General features: G+C 39.0%; 1 pseudogene; it reads left to right on the top strand.

The window, feature by feature from the left end:
* Window positions 1-1,754: 1,754 nt before the first annotated feature.
* LOC123594360 lies at window positions 1,755-11,393 on the top strand (annotated as a pseudogene).
* The last annotated feature ends 207 nt before the right edge of the window (window positions 11,394-11,600 follow it).

Raw genomic sequence — 11,600 nt, 5'->3', positions numbered from 1 at the left:
TTTTCCTTCCCCAGTTCAGGGAAGTTCTCAGCTATTATTTCTTCAAGTACCCCTTCAGCACCTTTCCCTCTCTCTTCCTCCTCTGGGATACCAATTATGTATATATTATTTCTTTTTAGTGTATCACTTAGTTCTCTAATTTTCCCTTCATACTCCTGGATTTTTTTATCTCTCTTTCTCTCAGCTTCCTCTTTTTCCATAACTTTATCTTCTAGTTCACCTATTCTCTCCTCTGCCTCTTCAATCCGAGCTGTGGTGGTTTCCATTTTGTTTTGCATTTCATTTAAAGCGTTTTTCAGCTCCTCATGACTGTTCCTTAATCCCTTGATCTCTGTAGCAAGGGATTCTCTGCTGTCCTGTATACTGTTTTCAAGCCCGGCGATTAATTATGACTATTATTCTAAATTCACTTTCTGTTATATTATTTAAGTCCTTTTTGATCAGCTCATTAGCTGTTGTTATTTCCTGGAGATTCTTCTGAGGGGAATTCTTCCGCTTGGTCATTTTGGATAGTCCCTGGCGTGGTGAGGACCTGCAGGGCACTTCCCCTGTGCTGTGGTGTATAACTGGAGTTGGTGGGCGGAGCCGCAGTCCGACCTGATGTCTGCCCCCAGCCCACCGCTGGGGCCACAGTCAAACTGGTGTGTGCCTTCTCTTCCCCTCTCCTAGGGGCAGGATTCACTGTGGGGTGGCGTGGCCCGTCTGGGCTATTTGCACACTGCCAGGCTTGTGATGCTGGGGATCTGGCGTATTAGCTGGGGTGGGTAGGCAAGGTGCACAGGGGCAGGAGGGGCAGGCTTAGCTCGCTTCTCCTTAGGTGATCCACTTCAGGAGGGGCCCTGTGGCAGCGGGAGGGAGTCAGATCCGCTGCCGGAGGTTTGGCTCCGCAGAAGCACAGAGTTGGGTGTTTGGGAGGAGGGAGCAAGTTCCCTGGCAGGAACTGGTTCTCTTTGGGATTTTGGCTGGGGGATGGGCGGGGGAGATGGCGCTGGTGAGCGCCTTTGTTCCCCACCCACCAAACTGAGCTCTGTCGTCCGGGGGCTCAGCAGCTCTCCCTCCCTTTGTCCTCCAGCCTTCCCGCTTTCCGAGCAGAGCTGTTAACTTATGACCTCCCAGACGCTAAGTCGCGCTTGCTGTCGGAACACAGTCCGTCAGGCTCCTCCGCTTTTGCAGGCCAGCCTCCGGGGCTCTGCTTGGCCGGTGAGCCGCCCCTCCGCCCCGGCTCCCTCCCGCCAGTCCGTGGAGCATGCACCGCCTCGCCGCCCTTCCTACCCTCTTCCGTGGGCCTCTCGTCTGCGCTTGGCTCCGGCGACTCCGTTCTGCTAATCCTCTGGCGGTTTTCTGGGTTATTTAGGCAGGTGTAGGTGGAATCTAATTGATCAGCAGGACGCGCGGTGAGCCCAGCGTCCTCCTACGCCGCCATCTTCCCTCTCCTCTTAAAAAATTTTAAAAAAGAAACTAAATTTATTGGGTGCCAGGCACTGTTATAAAGCATCTTAATTAACAAAATGATCTCATTTAACTGTCACAACTACCTAGTACAATGGGCGCTTATCCTTACCCCAGTAGTACAGATGAGGAAAATGAGACTCAGGGAGGTTAAATGACTTGTCCAGGTCAATTAACTAAAAGGTAAAACGTGGACTAGAACCTAGGCCTGACATCAATATCCATGATCTTTATGCTGTACTCAAAATTTGCAGAACCATGAGACTCCATGGACTGGGAATGCGGGCTCCAGAATCTCTGTCACCATGTGTGGGCTGAGGCAGCCCAGAAATACATGTGCAGTGCCAGCAGTTCATGCCTGTGAAAGCGAAGCCACAACTGCATGGGAACTGTGGTGGCTGGAAGCCTGTGGATGGGCGGAGGACTGCAATGCAGTTTGGCATGAAGAGCAGACAGGCAAGGTGTGAGGTGACTGTGGGTCTGCTGAGGAGTCAGCGGGCACTGGGCTCGCTGAGTCAGAAGTGGATTCTGCCCTGTGCCATAGAATCATCATACTTCAATGGTGCAGATGACCTGTGCAAGAGTTGAAAGTGACTTGCACAAGGTCACCCAGTGTAATATTCAGGCTCATGAATACCTAAGTGAAATGTCAGAATCACATTTGTGATTTTATATGAAATTGAGGAAAATGATAACAGTGAAATTTCTTCAAAGGTACTTCATAATGGATACCAGAGAAGAATTTTTTTTTAAGTTTTTACTTAAATTCCAGTTAGTTGGGGCTCCTTAGTGGCGCAGTTGGTTAAGCATACGACTCTTGATCGGCTTAGGTCATGATCTCACGGTTTGTGAGTTCCAGCCCTGCATCAGTCTCTGCACTGATGGTGCAGAGCCTGCTTGGAATTCTGTCTCTCTTTCCCCCTGCCCCTCCCCTGCCTGTGTTCTCTAAATAAATAAATAAATAAATAAACATTAAAAAATTCCAGTTAGTGTAGAGTGTAATACATTCATGTGTCCAATATAGCGATTGAAAACTTCATCCAGTACCCAGTGTTCATCACAAGTGTACTCCCTAATCCCCATCACCTATTTAACCTATTTAACCTCACCCATCACCTATTTAACCTCACCCACCTCCCTTCTGGTAACCATAAGTTTGTTCACTATAATTAAGAGTATCTCTTGGTTTGCCTCTCTGTTTTTTTCCCTTTGCTCATTTTGTTAAATCCCACATGTGAGTGAAATCATATGGTATTTGTCTTCCTCTAACTTATTTCATTTACCATAGAACATGCAGGGTACATGTATCCCTTTGAATTAGTATTTTTTTATTCTTTGAATAAATACCTACTAGTACAATTGCTGGATATTAGGACAGTTCTATTTTTAATTTTCTGAGGAACCTCCATAATGATTTCCACAGTGGGGGCACCAGTTTTCATTCCCACCAACACTGCAAGAGGGTTTCCCTTCTCTACATCATTGCCAACACCTGTAGTTTCTTGTGCTGTTGGTGTTGAGCAAGTCTGACAGGTGTGAGGGGATACCTCATTGTAGTTTTGATTTGTATTTCCCTGATCAGTGATTTTCAGCATCTTTTCGTGTGTCTGTTGGCCATCTATATGTCTTTGGAAAAATGTCTTTTCATGTATTTTGCCCATTTTTAAATTGTATTATTTGTTTTTTGGGTGTTGAGTTTTATGAGTTCTTTATATATATTAGATTCTAGTCCCTTACTGGATATGTCATTTGCAAATATCTTCTGCCATTCTGTAGATTGCCTTTTAGTTTTTTTATTATTTCCTTTGTTGTGCAGAAGTTTTTATTTTGGTGAAGTCCCAATAGTTTATTTTTGCTTTTGTATCCCTTGCCTCAGGAGATATATCTAGCAAGAAGTTGCTATGGCTGATGTCAAAGAGGTCATTACCTATGTTCTCTAAAATTTTTATGGCTTCAGGTCTCACATTTAGGTCTTAATATATTTTGAGTTATTTTGGGGTATGGTGTAAGGAAGTGGTCCAGTTTAATTCTTCTGCATGTTGCTGTCCAGTTTTCCCAAAACCATTTGTTGAAGAGATTGTCCTGTTCCCTTTAGATATTATTTCCTGCTTTGTCGAGGATTAATTGACTGTATAGTCGTGGGTTTATTTCTCGGTTTTCTGTTCTGTTCTATTGAACAATGTATCTGTTTTTGTGCCAGCAGCATAATGTTTGGATCACTACAGCTTTGTAATATAACTTGAAGTCTGGAATTGCGATGGCTCCAGCATTGCTTTTCTTTTTCAAGGTTGCTTTGGTTATTTGGGGTCTTTTGTGGTTCCACACAAATTTTAGGATTGTTTATTATAGGGATTGCATTCAGTGTGTAGATTGCTTTGAATAGTATAGGCATTTTAGCAATATTTGTTCTTCCAATCCATAAGCATGGAATGTGTTTCCATTTCTTTGTGTCCTCTTCAATTTCTTTCATTAGTGTTTTATAGTTTTCAGAATACAGATCTTTCACGTGTTTGGTTAGATTTATTCCTAGGTGTCTTACGGTTTTTGGTGCAATTGTAAATGGTGTTGATTTTTTAATTTCCCTTTCTCCTGCTTCATTATTTGTGCATAAGAATGCAACAGATTTATGTACATTGACCTTGTGTCCTGCGACTTAACAGAACTCATGTATTAGTTCTAGCAGTTTTTGGGTGGAATCTTTGGATTTTTCACAAAGAGTATCATATCATCTTTGAAGAGTGAAAGTTTGATTTCCTCTTTGCCAATTTGGATGCCATTTTTTTTCTTTGGTTTTGCATGATTGCTCTGGCTAGGACTTCAAGTACAATATTAAATAACAGTGGTGAGAGTGGACATCCTTGTCACGTTCCTGACCATAGAGTAAAATCTCTGTTTTTCCCCTTTGAGAACGGTATTAGCTGTGATTTTTTTCATGTATGACTTTTATTATGTTGAGGTATATTCCCTCTAACCACACTTTGTTGAGTGTTTTTAGCATGAATGGATATTGAACTTTGCCAAATGCTTTTTCTGCATCTATTGAAAGGATCATATAGTTCTTATCTTTTCTTTTACTAATGTGGTATATCACATTGATTGATTTGAGAATATTGAACCAGACTTGCAACCCAGGAATAAATCCCACTTGCCTGTGGTGAATAATTCTTTTAATGTGCTGTTGGATTCTGTTATTTATTTATTTATTTACTTATTTATTTATTTACTTGCTTATTTATTTAAACTTATATCCAAGTTAGTTAGCATATAGTGCAACGATGATTTCAGGAGTAGATTCCTTAATGTCTCTTACCCATTTACCCCATCCTCCTCCCACAATCCCTCCAGTAACCCTCTGTTTGTTCTCCATATTTAAGCATCTCTTATGTTTTGTCCCCCTCCCTGTTTTTATTGGGAATGTTTGTACACTTGTTCTTTGCGAATATTGACCTATATTTATGTTTTTCAGTGGAGTCTTTATCTGGTTTTGGTATCAGGGTAATGCTAGCCTCATAGAATGAATGTGGAAGTTTTTCTTCCGTTTCTATTTTTTGGAATAGTTTCAGAAAAATAGGTATTAACTGTTCTTTAAAGGTGTGGTAGAATTCACCTGTGAAGTTATCTGGCCCCAAACTTTTGTTTGTTGGGAGTTTTCTGATTACTGATTCAATTTCTTTGCTGGTTATCAGTGTGTTCAAGTTTTCTATTTCTTCCCATTTAAGTTTTGGTAGTTTATGTGTTTCTATGAACGTATCCATTTCTTCTAGGTTGTCTAATTTGTTGACATATAGTTTTTCATCATATTTTCTTATAAATGTTTATATTTCTGAGGTGTTGGTTGTTATTTCTCCTCTCTCATTTGTCATTTTCTTTATTTGGATCCTTTCTCTTTTCTTTTTGATAAGTCTGGCCAGAGGTTTATCAATGTTATTAAGTTTTTTCGAAGAACCAGGCCCTGGTTTCCTTGATCTGTTCTATTGGTTTTTTGTTTTTTGTTTTTTGTTTTTTTACTTTCTATATCATTTATTTCTGCTCTGATCCTTATTATTTCCTTCCTTCTACTGGCTTTAGGCTTTGTTTGTTGTTCTTTTTCTAGCTTCTATAGGTGGAAGGTTAGGCTGTTTATTTCAGATTTTACTTACTTCTTTTTATAGGCCTGTATTGCTATATACTTCCCTCCTAGGACCACTTTTGCTGCATCCCAAAGGTTTTGGACCACTGTGTTTTCATTTTCATTTGTTTCTATGTATTTTTTATTTCTTCATTGTTTTAGCATGTTGTTTAATCTCCATATATTTTGGTCTTTCCAAATTTTTTCTTGTGGTTGACTTCTAGTTTCATAGTGTTGTCATCAGAAAAGGTGAATCGGGTGGTGTCAATCTTTTTGTATTTGTTGAGACCTGTTTTGTGACCTACTATGTGATCTGTTCTAGATAATGTGCCATGTGAACTTGAAAAGAGTGTATATTCTGTTGTTTCAGTATGCAATGTTCCTAATATATCTGTTAAGTCCATTTGGTCCAGTGTGTCATTCAAAGCCATTGTTTCTTTGTTGATGTTGTGTTTAGATGATCTGTCCATTGATGTAAATGGAGTGTTAAAGTCCTCTACTATTATTGCACTATTATCAATTAAATCCTTTATATTTGTTATTAATTTTTTAATATATTTGAGTGCTCTCAGGTTGGGTACATAAATATTTATAATTATTATATTTTCTTGTTGGGCTGTCTCCTTTATGATTATATAGTGCTTTTCTTTGTCTCTTATTACAGCTTTGTTTTAAAGTCTACTTTGTCTGAAAAATATTTTGCTACTCTGTCTTTCTTTTGACATGCATTTACTTGATAAATGTTTCTTCACCCCCTCATTTTCAATCTGCATATGTCTTTATGTCTAAAATGAGTCTCTTGTAGGCAGCATATAGACGGGTCTTTTTTTTATCCATTCTGACACCCTATGTCTTTTGATTGGAGCATTTAGTTCATTTACATTCAAAGTAATATTGATAGATATGTATTTAGAGCCATTTTATTACTTGTTTTATCATTGTTTATGGAGATTTCCCTGATCCTTTTTTGTCTTTGTCACTTTTGGTATTTCCTTTCTATTCAAAGAGTCCCTTTTAATATTTCTTGCATGGTTGGTTTAGTGGTCATGAACTTAGTTTTTGATTGTCTGGGAAACTCTTTATCTCCCCTTCTATTCTAAATGATAGCCTTGTTGGATAGAGTGTACTTGGCTGTAGATTTTTCCCATTCACCACATTGACTATATCATGTCACTCTCTTCTGGCTTGTCAAATTTCTGTTGAGAAATTTCCAGCTAGACTTATGGGTCTTCCCTTGTAAGTTAGGGACTTCCTTTGTCTTCCTGCTTTTAACGTTTTTTCTTTATCACTATATTTTGCAAATTTAATTACAGTATATGTTAGTGTTGGCCTTCTTTTGCTGATTTTGTTGGGGGTTGTCTGTGCCTCCTGGATCTATATATCTGTGCCCTTCCCCAGATTAGGGAAATTTGCAGCTATTATTTCTTCAAATAAATTTTCTGGCCCCTTTTCTCTTCTTCTGAGACTTCTATAATACGAATATTATTATGTTTGATGGAGTCACTGAATTCCCTAAGTCTAGTCTTGTGGTGCCTAATTCTTTCTATCTTTGTTCTGCTATGTTATTTTCCATAATTTTGTCTTCTGTGTCAATAATTCATTCCTCTGTTTTTTCCAGCCTGCTGTTCATTGCGTCAGACCTGTTTCCAGTCTCACTTATTGCATTCTTCATCTCTGATTGATTCTTTTTTAACTCTTTTATCTTTGTGGTAAGGGACTCCCTGATGTCTTCCATTTTTCTCTCGAGTGAATATCCTTATGATTTTTGCTTTAAATTCTCCATCAGGCATGTTACTTATATCTGTTTCACTTAGATCTCTGACAATGGCCTTATCTTAGTCTTTAATTTGGATAAATTCCTCCATCTTCACATTTTGTCTAAGTCTCTGTCTTCTTTTCTGTGTTTGAAAAGCCAGTCTTGTCTACAGCTCCTGAAAGTAATGGCCTTTGAAGAAGAGGTCATGTAATGCTTAGGGCTTACCACTTCAGGGAATGCCTCTGGTGTATGTTGGGTGCACTCTGCTGTTGTGTTGTGGTTGGTCTGTCCTTCAGGCCAATCATCTGCAGAGGCTCTCCTTGTCTGCTGCAGGCAGCATTTGGTCCCTGGCCTGAATGTGGCAAGTTTTAATAGGTGTTCTCTGGTCTGCTTGTGAGAAGAGATTTGGCACCATCTCCACCAGAACTGAAGCCCTGCAGAACTCTGGTTGGGGTATTTGGTGTGGGTAGTGGTTTGTGCTGGTCTTCTGGGGGAGGGGCCTGCCATGTTGTGCCTGAGACAAGCATGACTTAAAGGGCAGTCCTGCCAGAATGCAGGGTGATGAGGCTTAGTTTAAGCCAGTTAGGCATCGGGTATTGATGCTGTGCTACTTTCCCACAGATGGCTCTCTGTTGATGTTGAGGGACAGGATAGGAAAATGGTGTCAGCTAGCTCCTTTTTTCCTGGAGAAGCATTTCCATGAATGCTGCCTCTCAGGGACACTCTATGAGAAGAACAGTCTCCCCACTATGTTTCTCAAGCATTCTTCAGATTGCTGTTTCCATGCTGCCTGACCCTGTGTTGTTTGCCTGCCTTCTTTCCAGGAACATCACCATGCCCTCTGGCTTCTATCCTCCCCAAACCTGCTGACCTTTAAGACTCCAGGCTTTATGCCCTGCTGGTTGCAAGAACTCATGAAATTTAGCCCTTCTCATTTTCCAAGCCAATGGCTTTGGAGAAACATTCCTTTTATGTACTTCCCCATGTTCTCCTCTCTTTATCTCTTGCCCTTCTCCATAACTTAGTCTTCCTCCTCTCTGCAGCTCCCACAATCCATTTCTCCCCTAAATCAGGTCTCCACACTTCTTACTTTCTTTTATGTGGCCTCTTCTCTTCCTTTATTTGTAGAGTTTTTTAATGTAGGTTTTCCGGTTTATTTCTTGGGTATTTAGTAGGAGAAACTGATAGTTATCTAGTTGTGTTCATGGACAAGGTGACCTCCTACTCCATCACCATCTTCCTCTGTCCAGAGAAGATTGTTTTGTATGGATAATACACACAACCTATATTCTGGATCATCATGCATTGGAACCATTAATATTTTGTACATTTCAAATGTTAGCAATGCAACTAAGCTAAGATCAAAGGCCGAGTTCTGTTTTGTTGTAAATACATGGATGAGGAAATATTTCCTTACAAGCTAACAATCAGCAGGATCTAGTAGAATGGGTAAATGTGTTAAACTAAACTCTAAAAATTAAATTTCAAAGGCAGTCAGATTCACAGCTTCATTCTGATAACCTAAGTTGCCAGGGTGAATGTGGGAAGAAGTAAGTGTCTTAGAAAACTGATGTTAGTGATGTACCCATCGTTACTCCAACTCAGTAAGAAGTAAGTAAATGTGAAAGTATGACAAATAATTTGAAGTGGTCATGAAGCTTTCTTTGCTTTACTCTGAAACCACCTTTAGATAGTGCAGTTATCAAAGCTGAATATTTTGTTAAGCAAGGAGTAGTGATGAAACAACTGGAAGAGAAGATTTTTTTTCTATTGGATAAAAACACAATAGGCTATTTCAAATCTTGACTGGAGAAGGAAATTTTCCTGACAATACCACTTAAAGAGCATCATGAAGTACAAGAATGTAAGAAAAGCAATGTAATGATAAGGGGCAATTTCTTTGAAATTGTAATATCATCTTGAACTTTCTATGTGCAGGCTAAGAGCCCTGAAGAGATACATAGTTGTATTAAAAAAAATCTCTGTTGCCACTGTAGCACAGTAAGGACCTTGCCAATCAGCATCTTCTATGCAGAAGACTGGACACTGTTGAATCCTTGCATACAAGGTTATACATGAAGAACAAATGAAGGAAGCATGTATGTGGGTTGTCATGCAAATGTGCTTTCTTACTAGAGATCTGGGACTTAGTTAGTACTTACAACTGATCATAGAAAGTTGAATTAACCAAATTGCCTTTTAACAGTTATGGTAACTGACTTTGTTAACACTAATGCAAACTATTTCGCTACCGTAATCAGGTTGTATATGTATATTTAAAAATATATATAAATTATGAATAAATGCAACTTTCTTAATTGGAAAAATCACATTAGGCTGTTTTCTAAAGATTAATTTACTGAATTATCCTTAAAGTTTCAACTTCCATGTTTTATGTATTTTCAAATTTTTAATACCATACCACTTGTAATGTACCTTTGTTCTAATAATATGTGCAAACTCATGCATGCATAAGCATTGGATAAACTTTACATTACTATAGTTTGCATGGAAGTTTAGAAATATTTTTAATGTTTTAATTTTAGTTTTGAGAGAGAGAGAGAGAGACAGAGACAAAGACAGAGCATGAGCAGGAGAGGACCAGTGAGAAAGGGAGACACAAAATCCAAAGCAGGCTCCAAGCTCTGAGCTGTCAGCACCAGAGCCCCACACAGGACTTCCTTGAATTCACAAACCATGAGATCATGACTTGAGCCAAAGTCGGATGCTTAACCAACTGAGCCACCCAGGCGTCCAGTTTGCATGGAGTTTTAAATCTCAGGTGAAATTTAGCCACCTCATAGGAATCTTGTGTTTTGTTAATTTGTACCATTTTGTTTTCAAAGTCACTAGTGTCTTAAATAAATACAATACACTAGGAACTGTATGACAGTGCATTTGGAATGGTCATATTTAAGGAAATATTTATATTTGATTTAGTTAGAAGCAAATTAAAATTAATATTTACAACTGATAGTTATTTCACTGACGTTTTTTTCACCACAGTTTTAATAAATGATAAAATATGTACCCTTTGCTACATTTAAAAATCTTAAGTCATGTGAATGTGTGAGATATTCAAAACTAAATAAATATAATTAAAATGAAATGTGAAAAGACTATGCTATTATTGGTTACAATGAAATTCAGGGAAGAATAACTAAGTTTGTCAGACTGCCAGGCAAAAGAATAGGTGTCAAAAATGTTGAGTTCTGCTAATTAAAGAAATATGACAATGGAATACTACGTGGCAATGACAAAGAATGAAATATGGCCTTTTGTAGCAACGTGGATGGAACTGGAGAGTGTGATGCTAAGTGAAATAAGTCATACAGAGAAAGACAGATACCATATGTTTTCACTCCTATGTGGATCCTGAGAAACTTAACAGAAGACCATGGGGGAGGAGAAGGAAAACAAAAGGTTAGAGAGGGAGGGAGCCAAAACATAAGAGACTCTTAAAAACTGAGAACAAACTGAGGGTTGATGGGGGTGGGAGGGAGACGAGGGTGGGTGAGGGGTATTGAGGAGAGCACCTGTTGGGATGAGCACTGGGTGTTGTATGGAAACCATTTTGACAATAAATTTCATATAAAAAAAGAAATATGACATTTGGGGGTGCCTGGGTGGCTCAGCTGGTTAAGTGTCACTTCAGCTCAGGTCATGATCTCATGGTTCGTGAGTTTGAGCTCCACATAGGGCTCTGTGCTGACAGCTCAGAGCCTGGAGCCTGCTTTAGATTCTGTGTCTCCCTCTCTCTGTCCCTCCCCCACTTGCGCTATGTCTCTCTCTGTTTCTCTCAGAAATAAACAATAAAAAATTAAAAAAGAAATATGGCATTTATTTTTATTTTCTGTATTTTAATTTTCTTATCTTTTAAAAATATGTGGGATAATTCTTAGTGTTGATTGAGAATATACACTGAAATAAAGGGATAAAATGGGTAGGCCCCTTTTAACACAGCTTAGTTGGAATTGGAATATTGCATTCCACTTTAGGCTGACCGAATCTTCAGGTGGCAAAGTTGCCAAATTTGGCTTTGTTGACAAGAACTGGTTTCTTAGTGGACATGATTGTTGACTGTCATTGCTTTAAACTCACTCCTAGCCTCCATAGCGCAATGGATAGCGCATTGGACTTCTAAACTCACTCCTAAAAATTCATTGTTTTGGACTGAGAATGACAAATACCATATGATTTTACTAATATGAAGAATCTAAAAAAAGACAATTGAATAAACAAACAAAAAGCAGAATCAAACCTATAAATACAAAGAGCTAAGTAAAG

Source organism: Leopardus geoffroyi, chromosome X, assembly GCF_018350155.1.
Source record: "Leopardus geoffroyi isolate Oge1 chromosome X, O.geoffroyi_Oge1_pat1.0, whole genome shotgun sequence".
Classification (NCBI taxonomy): domain Eukaryota; kingdom Metazoa; phylum Chordata; class Mammalia; order Carnivora; family Felidae; genus Leopardus; species Leopardus geoffroyi.
This window is presented reverse-complemented; position numbering and strand designations above follow the sequence as displayed.